The following is a 14,635-nucleotide window of genomic DNA, read 5'->3' on the forward strand; positions in this document are numbered from 1 at the left end:
AAATTTATTTAGTTTACTTAGAGGTGACTCTACTCTTTCCTTTCCCTGATGAAGCTAGAAATTAGTTGCTAAGAGTTGAGAAGGCAATTTCCTCAGCCCAAGTAACACAGGTACAGCCCAAATTACCTTTATTGGGACAAATTAACCCCACTGCAAATAGTCCCACTGTGGTCATCTTTTAAAATAAAAATTCTTCTGCCATTATTGAATGAGTCCAAATTGGACATCAATCCTCTAAAACTGTGGATACATATGTAGAACTGTTGGCCCAATTATTATTTCAAATTAGAAAATGTTATAAACAGCCGAAACCGGTTTGGCTCAGTGGATAGAGCGTCGGCCTGGGGACTAAAAGGTCCCAGGTTCGATTCCAGTCAAGGACATGTACCTTGGTTGCAGGCACATCCCCAGTAGGGGGTGTGCAAGAGGCAGCTGATCAATGATTCTTTCTCATCAGTGTTTCTAACTCTCTATCCTTCTCTCTTCCTCTCTGTAAAAAATCAATAAAATATATATTTTAAAAAAAGAAAAAACAAAACGTTATAAATAGCTTAGAGGGGAAGAACCCCAGTGTATCTACCTCCCCCTAACTGGGAAGCAATTAGAAATGTTATTTCAGACTGATATAAATTGGCAAATTGGGTTAAGTGGATATTCAGGGGAACTTAGCTGTCACCTGTTAAAACATAAATTACTACAATTTTTATATAATACCTCCATAATTATACAAAAAAATACTAGGCAGGAACCTATTCCTGGAGCTTTAACTGTTTTCTACTGATGGGTCATCAAATGGGAAAGCTCCCTATCATAAGTGTTTAGGACTTATGTTCCTGACCCTTCAAGGGTAAGAGCCCTTACGTGGGCTGATCCCTCTCCTAATGTACTATCCAGGAGGAACATGGATGGGGCGAGGAAGGAGAGGACTATCACTAGTTTCTCCTGGGACCGGTGCAGAAAATGTAACTAAGACCTTATCTTACGAAAAGAAATTGACAGCCAGTTTACAATTGAATTGCCATGGCCTAGAGCAAAGAATAGCCTTACATGATATTATTCTACTATGTCATTATAATTTTTGATATTTTATACCAGCACATACCAAATAAACTTTCAAACCAATTCTTTGAATGTTTGGCAGCAATTTAAAGGCATATGAAAGGATTTAATCCCTTCTACTGTGTGGAAGGCCCCCTGGGAAGGCACTTGAGCATTCTATATTGGCCCTTCTTGCTCTTTTTGCAAGAAGAGAGACCCAGTTCTCACAATCCAATTACCCACAGCTGTTGCCTGAGCTCTCTGTTTATGCTGAGGTTGAAGCCTCGTGGTGGCTGGTACCATGGATCTGTCTCTTGCCCAGTGGCGTAAACTAGGTCCTCCATGGAGAAGAAACCTGAGTTCCCCAAGATATGTGATCAATGCCAGGGCCCGCCAGCAGGGGAGGAGATCCCAAGGAAGGTGATGGGCATGGAGGCCATAGGGGTATAAGCTACCTAGGAGACAGAACTAATCCTCACATCACCCTGCTTGGCCCTGGAGGATGGCTAGATAGCCAAAGATTGGTAAGATTCCTCAGGGGAGGAACAACCTAAGACTGGCACAGTCACAGAGGGGCCATCAGGAGAGAATTTGGGGGTCAACAGAGGTGGGGCACAGATCCTCACCCCCCCCAACATTGCAGCAGCTTAAACCTTTGCCCCTTCTGAGGGAGGTCTCTTGCTCCATGGCTGATTCATGCTTCACATGCCCATCTCAGATTAGGACCCAGGCAACAAACGGAGACTTGCCCAGCTCATATCAGGACCCAAGTGACTGACAGAGAATTGTCCAGCTCAGAACAGGACCCAGGCAACAGAGACTTGGCTGACAACAGCTGCCCTATATCTAAATCTAGTGTAATACCAGGAATGCTTAGAGCACATGTGTCAAACACAAGGCCCGCGGGACGGATTTGGCCCGCACCGCGCTGTCATCACTGCACTCCGCTGCGTTTCCATCACAATGACAGTTTATGACTGTTCAGTAAACCATTCAGCCCGCGATTTAGGCTGGATTTTAGATTTTGGCCCCTTCTCTGATTGAGTTCGACACCCCTAGCTTAGAGCCTTCTTAAGGATGCAAATAATCCTTTGCATTAATATTTACTTAGTAAACTAAAATTATTGTTAAAGTATTAAATTTTACAGTAAAATAGTAGTCAAGTTTTCAGATTAATTTGAATTGGCTAATTGAAATAAGTAAATATTCAAGAAAATTTCATTGTACAAAAAGCTGTTTCTAAAGTATTAACTAAAATTTCTATTGGTAGTTCATTTCATGGTAAAATTGCTTAACATGTAGTGAACCTAAAAGCAATAATATTTTTGTGCAAAAAAATTAAAATTTGAAGACTGCATTATAAAATTTTTCAAAAGCCTCCTAATAATTAAATAAAAGGGGGGTTGGGAAAATATTATGTAAGAAAACATATCCAGAAATTTTTTTCTTTAAGAAACTAATTTTCATTTGTAATGCTAACAGCAGAATGAAAAACATACATGATGTCAGAATAAGCCAAAGGAAAATCCTTTGGGTAAAAATAAAAAGGATCCCAAGTAAAATTTATAGAAAAGATTCCATTATTAACTTTTGGTTGAGAATATGTTTGTATATTTTCAGAAAACAACTCCAAGACCATGTGGATTCCTGCAACAGAGAGGAATTAACAGGAATACTCCAGCCATAACGACAAAAGGAAACACAATTCAGGGATGGATGATGCTGACAACGCTCTGCCATACTGGTAGTCAGCAACTGTGTGTCGCTGCAGGTTGCCCAGGACCAAACCAGAGGTCAGACCTGCATTGCCACCATTTGTCCACCATTGTTGACATGTACTCAAAAAACTGTTGGATATTGAATCTGGAATTCAAAGACTGTTGGCCCAGAAAGAAACTTACTGTAGACTGATTTCATTTGACTCTCAACATAGCCATTGCTGTTTGTCTCATTTTTTGTTTATTTCTCGTCTTCATATGCAAAATTTTTTAGAGAAAGAAAACAGGGGAGATGCCAGAAACAAATCAGTTTAACTAAAAGAGAGATATCAACAGGAAACCAGGAAGTCTGGTCAACAACCTTAATTGCTCTAACCACTCACCCTTTAGTTGAGACATTGTTAGCTGAAGCAGCCTCCACCTTGTTTGTCCCATAACCCAAACCCTGAATTGGAACCCTTTCCATGCAGGATGTGAAAGAGATTCCTAAAAGTGTGGTTTGCTTAGGAGCACATGGTCTCCTGTGGAACCCTGCTCATTGTGGTGGGTTGTCAAACACATGGTATAATGTGGAAAATATGGTAGGCTATGAAACTCTGCTGAGAGTGGTGGGCTGTGGAACACAGGGTAGCCTATAGAACCCAGCTCACTGAGGTAGGCTACAAAAAGCATGGTAGCATATGGAACCCTTCTCAGTGTAGCAGGATGTGGAAAATACGCTAGCCTATGGAACCCTGCTAAGAGTGTTGAGCTGTGGAAGACATGGTATTTTATTGAACCCTGCTCCCTTTGGTTTGCTGTGGAACACATAGTCTCTGTGTGGTGGGCTGTGGTACACATGGTATACTATAGAAATCACCTCAGAGAGTGGGCTGTGGAACACAGGGTAGCCTATGGATACCTGATCAGAGTGGTGTGCTGTGGAACAGGTGGTCTCTGATGGAAACCTGCTCAGTGAGGAGGGCTGTGGTATACATGGTATACAATAGAACTGAGCTCAGAGAAGTGAGCTATCCTATGGAAACCTGCTCAGAGTGGTGGGATGTGGGACACAGTGTAGCCTATGGAAAGATGCTCAAAGTGGTGGGCTGTGGAACACCGGGTAGACTATGGAAGCCAGCTCAGAGTGGTGTGCTGTGGAACACAGGGTAGTTTATGGAACCTTCCTCAGTGTGATGGGCTGAGGAACATGGTGTAGCCTATGGAAACCAGATCAGAGTGGTGGGCTGTGCAACAGAGGGTAGCCTAAAGAACCAAGCTCAGAGAGGTGTGGCTTTGGAACACAGGATAGCATATGGAACCTTGCTCAATGTGGTGGGTTGTGGAACAAATGGTTGCCTATGGAATCCTGCTCAGTGTGGTGGGATTTGTAAAACAGGGTAGGTTATGGAACCCTACTCAGAGTGGTGTGCTGTGGAACAGGTAGTCTCTGATGGAAACCTGCTCAGTGAGGTGGGCTGTGGTACACATAGTATACTATATAATCCAGCTCAAAGAAGTGGGCTCTAGAATAAAGGGTATCCTATGGAACCCTGCTCAAAGTAGTGGGCTATGGAACACTGGGTAGGCTATGGAAGCCTTATCAGAGTGGTGTGCTATGGGGCACAAGGTAATCTATGGAACCTTCCCCAGTGTGGTGAGCTATGGAACATAGGGTAGCCTATAGCACCCTGCTCAGAGTGGTGGGCTGAGCACAGAGAGTAGCCTATAGAACCATGCTTAGAGAGATGTGGCTTTGGAACACAGGGTAGCTTATGGAACCATGCTCATTGTGGTGTGCTCTGGAAAACAGGGTTACCTATGGAACCCTGCTCAGAGTGGTGGGGTGTGGAACTCATGTTCACCAATGAAATCCTGATCAGTGTGGTGGGCTCTGGAACTTATGGTAGCCTATGGAACCCTGCTCATTGTGGTGTGATGTGGAACACAGGGTAGGCTATCAAACTCAGCTCAGAGAGGTGTGCTGTGGAACACAGAGTAACCTATGGAACCTTCCTCAGTGTTGTGGGCTGTGGAACACAGGATAGCCTATTGAAACTTGCTCAGTGTGGTGGATTGTAAAACACTATTTTGCTAATGGAACCCTGATCAGAGTGATGGGCTGTGGGATATATTTTCACTGATGTAACCCTGCTCAGAATGGTGGCCTGTGGAACACAGGGTAGAGTATGGAACAAAGCTCAGAGAGGTGGGCTGTGGAACACAGGGTAGCATATGGAACCCTGCACAGAGTGGTTTGCTGTGGAACACAGTGTATCCTGTGGAACACTGCTTAGTCTTATTGACTGTGGGCCACATGATCTCTGTTGGAACCCTGCTCAGTGTGGAACACATGGTCATCCAAGGAATCCTACTCAGATTGGTGAGCTGTGTAAGGCAGTGTAGCCTATGGAACCCAGCTCAGAGAGGTGGGCTGTGGAGCACAGGGTAGTTTATGAAACCCTGCTCGGTGTGGTAGGCTGTGGAACACTAGGTAGTGTTTGGAACACTGGGTAGCATTTTGAACCCTGCTCATTGTTGTGAGATATGGAACACATGGTCCCCAAAGGTACCCTGCTCAGAATGGTGGCCTTTGTAACACAGGATAGTCTAAGGAACCCAGCTCAGAGAGGTGGGTTGTGGAACCCAGGGTAACCTATGGGACCCTACTCAGTATGGTTGTCTGTAGAACACATGGTCTATGATGGAACCCTGCTCAGTGTGGTGGGCTGTGGAACACAGGGTAGCCTATGGAACCCAGCTCAGATAGATGGTCTGGGGAACACCGGGTAGCTTATGCAACCTTGCTCAGAGTGATGTGGTGTGGAACACAGGGTAGTCTATGGAAATCTGCTGTGTTGTTGGTTGTGGAAATTAATATCACTGATGGAACCATGTTCAGAGTGGTGGACTATGGAACACAGGATCAGTGATTAAATCTTGCACAGTGTGGTGGGCTGTGGAACACAGGGCAGCATGTGGAAGACTGTTCAGTATGGTGGGTTGGAAACACAAGATAGCCTATGGAACACTGCCCAGAGTGTGAGCTTTGGAACACAAGATAGCTTATGGAAACCTGTTCAGTGTGGAGTATTGGGTAAGACTATGTTCCTGATGGAACCCTGCTCAAAGTGGTGTGCTGTGGATCACAGGGTAGCCTACAGAACCCTGCTCAGTGTGGTGGGTTATGAAATGCATGGTAGCCTATGGAACGCTGCTTAGTTTGATTGACTGTGGGACACATGGTGTCTGTTGGAACCCTGATCAGTGTGGTGGGCTGTGAAACACATGATCACCCATTTAACCCTACTCAGAGTGGTGCACTGTGGAACGGAAGGTAGCCTATGGAACCATTCTCAATGTGGTGGGCTATAGAACACATGGTAGCCTATGGAACCCTGCTCAGTGTGATGGGATGTGGAAAATATGGTAGCCTATAAAACCCAGCTAAGACTGTTGAGCTGTAGAAGACAAGGTATCCTGAGGAACCCTGCTCAGTTTTGTTTCCTGTGGAACACATGGTCTCTGATGGAACCCTGCTCAGTGAGGTGGGCTGTGGTACCCATGGTATGCTCTAGAACCAAACTCAGAGAAGTGGGCTATGGAACACAGGGTATCCTATAGAACCCTGCTCAGAGTGGTGGGCTATGGAACACAGTATAGCCTATGGAACACTGCTCAAAGTGGTGGGCTGTGGAGCACATGGTCTCTGATGGAACCCTGCTCAGTGTAGTGGGCTGTGGAACACAGGGTATCCTATGGAACCTAGCTCAGATAGATGGTCTGTAGAACACAGGGTAGCTTATGCAACCCTGCTCAGAGTGGTGGGCTGTGGAACACAGGATAGACTATGGAGCCTTCTTCAGTGGGCTGAGCTGTGGAACACAGTGTAGCCTATGGAAACCTGTTCAGTGTGGTGGGTCATGGAAATCAATGTCGCTGATGGAACCCTACTCAGAGTGGTGGACTGTGGAACACAGGATAGCTGATTGAACCTTGCAGTGTGGTGGGCTGTGAAACACAGGGTTGCCTGTGGAACCCTGCTCAGAGTGGTGGGCTGTTGATCACTGTGTAGACTTTTGAACCCTGATCAGTGTTGCTGGATATGGAACACATAGTCCCTAAAGATACCCTGCTCATAATGGTTGCCTGTGGAACACTGGGTAGTCTATGGAACCCTGATCAGAGTGGTGGGCTGTGGAACAAAGGGTAGTCTATGGAACCTTCCTCAGTGTGCTGGCCTGTGGAACACAGGCTAGCCTATGGAAACCTGCTCAGTGTGATGGGTTGTGAAAATCAATGCAGATGATGGAACCCTGCTCAGAGTGGTGGGCTGTGCATCACATTTTCATTAATGAACCCTGCTAAAAGTGGTGGACTGTGGAACACAGGGTAACTGATTGAACCTTTCAGTGTGGTGGGCTGAGGAACACAAGGTAGCCTATGTAACCCTGATCAGAGTGTGAGCTGTGGAACACAGGATAGCCTATGGAAATCTGCTTAGTGTGAAGTGTTGTGGAACACTATGTTCCTGATGGAACCCAGCTCAGAGAGGTGGGCTGTGGAATATAGGGTAAACTATGGACCCTGCTCAGTGTGGTTGGCTATGAAACACATGGTCTCTGATGGAACCCTGCTCAGTGTAGTGGGCTTTGTAAAACGTTATCCTGTGGAACCCAGCTCAGATAGATGGTCTATGGAACACAGGGTAGAATATGCAACCCTGCTCATAGTGGTGGGCTTTGGAACCCTGAGTAGGCTATGGAACCTTACTCAGAGTTGTGTGCTGTGGAAGACAGGGTAGTCTATGCAACCTTCCTCATGTGGTGGGCTGTGGAAGACAGGGTAGGCTAAGGAACCCTATACAGTGTTGAGGGCTGTGGAACAAATGGTTGCCTATGGAACCCTGCTCAGTGTGGTGGGACGTGGAAAATATGCTAGCCTATGGAACCCTGCTAAGAGTGTTGAGCTGTGGAAGACAAGGTATCTTATTGAACCCTGCTCTGTTAGGTTTGCTGTGCAATACATGGTCTCTGTTGGAACCCTGCTCAGTGCGGTGGGCTGTGGTATACATGGTATACTATAGAACCCATCTCAGAGTGGTGGACTGTGGAACACAGTGTAGCCTAGGGAAAACTGCTCAAAGTGGTGGGTGAGGGACACAGAGTACTCTATGAAACCCTGCTTAGAGTGATGTGCTATGGAACACACTGTCTCTGATGGAAACCTGTTCAGCGAGGTGGGCTATATTACACGTGGTACACTATAGAACCCAGCTCAAGAAGTGGGCTGTGGAACACAGGGTATCCTATGGAACCCTCCTCAGAGTGGTGGGCTCAGCAATAGAGGGTAGCCTGTAGAACCATGCTCAGAGAGGTTGGCTGTGGAACACAGGGTAGCCTATGGAACCATGCTCCAAGTGGTTGGTTTTGGAACACAGGGTAGGTCTATGGAACCTTGCTCAGTGTTGTGGGTTGTGGAAGACATGATCACCTATGGAACCCTGCTCATTGTGGTGGGTTATAGAACACATGGTAGCCGAAAACACTCTGCTCAGTGTGGTGGGCTGTGGTGGACAGGCTATTTTATGGAACCATGCCCAGTGTGTTAGGCTGTGAAAGGAGGGTAGCATATTGAACCATAATCAGAGATGTTGGCTGTGGAACACAGGGCAGCCTATGGAACCCAGCTCAGTGTCCTGGCCATAGGACAAATGGTCACTGATGCAACCCTGCTCAGAGTACTGAGCTGTTGAACACAAGGTAGCTTATTGAACCCTGCACAGTTTGGATGGCTGTTGAACACATGGTCTCTCATGAAGCCCTGCTCAGTGTGATGGGCTGTGGAACATATGGTATATTAAAGAACCCAGGTAAGAGAGGTTGGCTATGGAACACTGGGTAGCTTATGGAACCCTGCTCAGTGTGGTGTGGTGTGGTGTGGTGTGGAACACATGGTCCATGATGAAACTGTGATCAGAGAGGTGAGCAGTAGAACACAGGGTAGAACCCTGCTCAGTGTGGTTGAATGTAGAACACATGGTAGCCAATGGAACTGTGCCCAGAGTGGGGGGATGTGGAACATAGGGTAGCCTTTGGAACCCTCCTAAGTGAGGTTGATTATGGAACACATTGTCTCTGATGTAACCCTGCTCAGTTGGTGGGCTTTGTAATATATGGTCACAGATGGAACCCTGTTCAGAGTGGTGAGTTGTGGAACACAGGGAAAACTATGGAACCCTGCTCAGTGGGGTGGGCTGTGGAGCATATGGGTGCCGATGGAAACCTGCTGAAAGTAGTGTTCTGTGGAAAACAGGGTAGCCCATTGAACCCTGCTCAGAGTGGGGGGCTGTGGATCACATGGTAGCCTATGGAACCCTGTTCAGTGTTGTGGAACTTGAAAAACACGGTAGCCTATAGAACCCTGATCAGTATGGTAGGATGTGGAACACATGGTAGCTTATGGAACTATGCTCAGTGTGGTGGGATGTGGAACACATGGTGGCCGATGGAACCCAGCCAAAAGAGTTTTGCTGTGGAACACGGGGTATCCTATGGAAACCCTGATGAGTGTTGTGGGATGTGCAACATAGAGTAGTCTATGGAACCCTGGTCAGTGTGGTGAGATGTGGAACACTCGGTAGCCTATGGAACCCAGCTCAAAGTGTTTATCTGTCAAACACAGGGTAGCCTATGGAATCTTGCTCAGTGTGGTCAGCTGTGGAAAATGGGATAAACTATGGAACCAAGCTCAGAGAGGCAGGTTGTGGAACACAGGGTAGCCTATGCAACTTTGTTCAGTATGGTAGGCTGTGGAAAATATGCTCACCAATGGAACCCTGCACAGTGTGGCAGGCTGTGGAACACAGGGTAGCCTACGTAACCCAGCTCAGTGTAATGGGCGTTGGAACACATGGTCACCGATGGAACCTTACTCAGTGTGGTGTGCTGTGGAACACAGGGTAGCCAATGGAACGTTGCTCAGTATGGTGGGATCTGGAACAAAGGGTAGTCTATAGAACCATGCTCAGAGAGGTGGGATGTGGAACAAAAGGTAACTTATGGGTCACTGCTGATTGTGATCAGCAGTGGAATACATGGTCGCCTATGGAACCCTACTCAGTGTGGTGAGATCTTGAACACATGGTTCCAATTTAACCCTGCTAAATTTAGTGGGCTGAGGAACACATGGGTGCAGATGGAACCCTGCTCAAAGTAGTGGGCTGTGGAACTCACGGTAGCCTGTGGAATCCTGATCAGAGTGGTGGGCTGTGTAACAGAGGGTAGCCTACAGAATACTTCTCATAAAGATGTGCTGTGGATCACAGGGTAGGCTGTGGAACACAGGGTAACCTATGTAATCCTGATCAGAGTGGTGGGCTTTGCAACAGAGGGTAGCCTATAGAATCATGCTCTGAGAGATGTGCTGTGGAACATGGGGTAGCCTATGGAACCCCGTTCAGAGTTCTTGACTTTGGAACACAGGGCAGCATATCGAACCTTGTTCACTGTGGTGGGCTGTGGAACACAGGGTAGCCTATGGAAACTTCATCAGTGTGGTGGTCTGTGGAACACATGGTTTCCAAAGGAACCCTGCACATAGTGGTGAGCTGAGGACATAGGATAGCCTAAAGAAATCAGCTAAGACAGGTGGGCTGTGGAAAATAGGGTAACATTTGGAACCCAGCTCAGAGAGGTGGGCTGTAGAACACAGGGTAGCCTATGCAAACTTGTTCAGTGTGATGGGCTGTGGAATTCATGGTTACCGATGGAACCCTACTCAGTGTTGTGTGCTGTGGAACACAGGGTAGCCTATGGAACCTTGCTCAGTGTGGTGGGATGTAGAACACATGGTAGCCAATGGAACCGTTCCCAGAGTGGTGGGATATGGAACATAGGGTAGCCTTTGGAACCCTCCTAAGTGTGATTGATTATGAAGCACATTGTCTCTGATAAAACCCTGCTCAGTTGGCGGGCTTTGGAATATATGGTCACAGATGGAACCCTGCTCAGAGTGCTGAGTTGTGGAACACAGGGAAAACTATGGAATCCTGCCCTATGTGGTGGGCTGTGGAATGCAGGGTAGCCTATGAAACCCTACTCAGTGTGGTGGGATGTGACAGAAAGGGTAGCCTATAAGACCATGCTCAGAGATGTCGGCTGTGGAACACAAGGTAACATATGGAACCTTGTTCATTGTGGTGGGCTATGGATCATAAGGTAGCATGTGGAACCTTGATCAGTGTGGTGGGCTTTGGAACACATGGTCGCCAATTGAATCCTGCTCAGTGTGGTGAGCTGTTTGATATCAGGTAGCCAAGTGAACCGGAATTAGTGTGTTGGGCTATGGAACACAGTGTTGCCTATGGATCCCTGCTCAGAGTGGTGGGCTGTGGAACACAGGGTAGCCTATGAAACCATGGTCAGAATGTTGTGCTGAGGAACACAAGGAAGCCTTTGGAACCCTGCAAAGAGAAGTGGGCCATGGAACACTGGGTAGCCTATTGTAACCTGTTCAGAGTGCTGGCCTATGGAACATATGGTAGCCTATGAAACAAACCCTTTTGAGTGTGGTGGGCTGTAGAACGTATGATTGCTGATGGATCCCTGATCAGTGTGGTGGAATGTGGAACACAGGGTAAGTTTTGGAAATCTGTTCAGTGTGGTGGGCTGTGGAACACAGAGTAACCTATGGAACCCTGTTCAGTTTGATTGTCTGTGGAACACATGGTCTCAAATGGAACCCTGCTCAGTGTGGTGGCCTTTGGAACACATGGCTGTCAATGGATCCCAGCTCAAAGAAGTGGGCTGTGGAACTCAGGGTAGCCTATAGAACCATGTTCAGAGAGGTGGGCTGTGGAACAAAGGTAGCTTATGGAACCCTGCTCATTGTGGTCAGCCCTGGAACAAGTTGTCGCTGATGGACCTCTGCTCACACTGGTGCACTGTGGATCACTGGCTAGCCTATGGAACCCAGATCAAAGTGTTGAGCTGTCGAACACAGGGTAGCCTATGGAATCTTGCTCAGTGTGGTCAGCTGTGGAACATGGGGTAACCTATGGAACCAAGCTCAGAGAGGCAGGTTGTGGAACACAGGGTAGCCTATGCAACCTTGTTCAGTGTGATGGGCTGTGGAACACATGGTTGCCTATGAAACCCTGAACATAGCGTTGGGCTGTGGAACACATAGTCCCCTGATGGAACCCTACTCAATGTTGTGTAACACAGGGTAGCCTTCGGAACCCTACACAGTGTGGTGGGATCTGGAACAGAGGGTATCCTATAGAACAATGCTCATAGAGGTTGGATGATCAGAATGGTTGGCTGTGTAATAAGGGGTATCCCATTGAACACTGCTCAGTGTGGTGAGATGTGAAAAACAGTGTAGCCAATGGAACCCTGTTCAGTGTGGTTGGCTATGGAACACATGGTTGCCTGTGGAACCCTTATCAGTGTGGTTGGCTGTGGAACACAGGGTAGTCTTTGTGGTTGTGGAAAACAGGGTAGCCTAGAGAACCCTATCGGTGTGGTAGGATGTGAAACAGAGGGTAGCCTATAGAACCATGCTCAGAGATGTGGTCTGTGGAAAAAGAGAAAGCCTGTGGAACCCTGCTCAGAGTGGTTAGCTGTGGAACACAGGGTAGCATAAGGAACCTTGTTCATTTTGGTGGGTTATGGAACAAGGGTAGCCTATGGAACCTTGATCAGTGCGGTGGGCTTTGGAACACATGGTAGCCAATTGAATCCTGCTGAGTGTGTTGGACTGTTGGACATAAGGTAGCCAATGAAATCCTAGTCAGTGTGCTGGGCTATGGAACACAATGTAGCATTTGGAACCCTGTTCCTTGTGGTGGGCTGTGGAACACATTATCGCTGATGGAACCCTGATCAGTGTAATGGGATGTGGAATATATGGTAGCAGGTGGAACTTTGCACAAAGTCTTGAGGTGTGTAACACATGGTAACCTATGGATCCCTGATAAGTTTGGTTGCTGTGGAACACATGTCTCTTATGGAACCCTGCTCATTGTGGTGGGTTGTGGAACACATGGTTGCCAATGAAACCCTGCTCAAAGTGGTGGGCTGTCAACACAGGGTAGCTTATGAACTCTGTTCAGAGTGGTGAGCTGTGGAATGTACAGTAGACTATGGAACCCTGCTCAGAGTCGTTGGCTGTACAACACAGGATAGCCTCTAGAACCATAATTAGAGACATTGGCTGTGGTATACAAGGTAGCCTATGAGGCCCTGCTCAGAGTGGTTGTCTGTGGAAAATAGGGTAGCATACGTCACCTTGCTCTGTGTGGTGGGCTGTAGAACACAGACTTGTCTATGGAACACTGCTAATTGTGGTGGGCTGTGGAACACATGGCTGCTGATGGAACCCTGCATATAGTTGTGGGCTGTGGAACAGAGGCTAGCCTATGTAACCCTGATCAGAGTTCTTGGCTTTGGGACACAGGGTAGCATATTTAACCTTGCTCATTGTGGTGGGCTGTGGAACATAGGATAGCCTATGGAACCTTGATCATTGTGGTGGGCTGTGGAATACATGGTCACCAATGGAATCCTGCTCAGTGTGGTGGGCTGTGGGATACAGGGTAGCCTATGGGACCATGCTCAGAGTGGTGGGCTGTGAAACACATCTTTGAAGATGGAATCCTGAACATAATGGTGGGCGTTGGAATACATGGTTTCTGAAGGAACCCTGTTCATTGTGGTGGGCTATGTAAAACAGGGTAGCCTATGAAACCATGCTTAGTGGGGTTGGCTGAGGAATATGTGGTCACCGATGGAATCCTGCTCAGAGTGGTTGGATGTGGAACACGGGTAGCCTATGGAACCTTTCTCAGTGTGGTGGGCTGTGGAACACATGCTTGCTGAAGGAATGCTGCTCATTCTGGTGGGCTTGGAACCCAGGCTTGTCTATGGAACCCTGCTCAGTGTGGTGGGCTGTGGAACACATGGTCATCTATGGAACCTTGCATATAGTTGTGCCTATGGTACACAGTACAGCCTATGTAACCCTGCTCAGAGTGGTTGGTTTTGGATCACAGGGAAGCATATGGAACCTTCCTTAGTGTGGTGGGATGTGGAATAAATGGTCACCAATGTAATCCTGCACAGTATGGTGGGCTGCAGAACACAGGGTTGCCTATGGAACCCTGCTCAGAGTGTTGGACTGTGAAATACATAGTCACTGATGGAACCCTGCACGTAGTGGTGTGCTGTGGAGCACATGATTGCCAAAGGAACCCTACTCAATGTGTTTGGCTTAGAAACAGGGTAGCCTATAGAACCCTGCTTAGTGTGGTTGGCTGAGGAACACATGGTCGCCAATGCAACCCTGCTCAGTGTGGTTGGCTATGGAACACAGAGTAGCCTTTTGAACCCTGCTCATTGTAGTGTGCTGATGGAACCATGATAAGTCTGGTGGGCTGTGGAAAATATGGTCCCAGATGGAATCTTGCACAAGTGGTGGGCTCAGTGTGGTGGGCTATGGAATATATGGTCACTGATAGAACCCTGCTCAGAGTGGTGGCCTGTGGAACACAGGGTATCCTATGGAACTGAGGTCAAAGAGTTGAGCTGTGGAACACAGGGTAGCATATGGAACCCAGATAGGACAAGTGGGTTGTGGAAAAAAGTGTAACCTATGGAACCTTTTTCAAGATGGGCTGTGGAACACATTGGCGCTGATGGAACCATGCTCAGTGTGATGGGCTGTGGAACACACTGTAGCCTATGCTGAGTGTGGTGGGATATGGAACACAGAACAGCCTTTTGAAACTGCTCATTGTAGTGTACTGTGGAACACATGATCGCTGATGGAACCCTGATCAGTCTGGGTGCTGTGGAACATATGGTTTCAGATAGAACCTTGCACAAAGTGGTGGGCTG

This window comes from Pipistrellus kuhlii, unplaced genomic scaffold, assembly GCF_014108245.1.
Source record: "Pipistrellus kuhlii isolate mPipKuh1 unplaced genomic scaffold, mPipKuh1.p scaffold_m20_p_21, whole genome shotgun sequence".
Lineage (NCBI taxonomy): Eukaryota > Metazoa > Chordata > Mammalia > Chiroptera > Vespertilionidae > Pipistrellus > Pipistrellus kuhlii.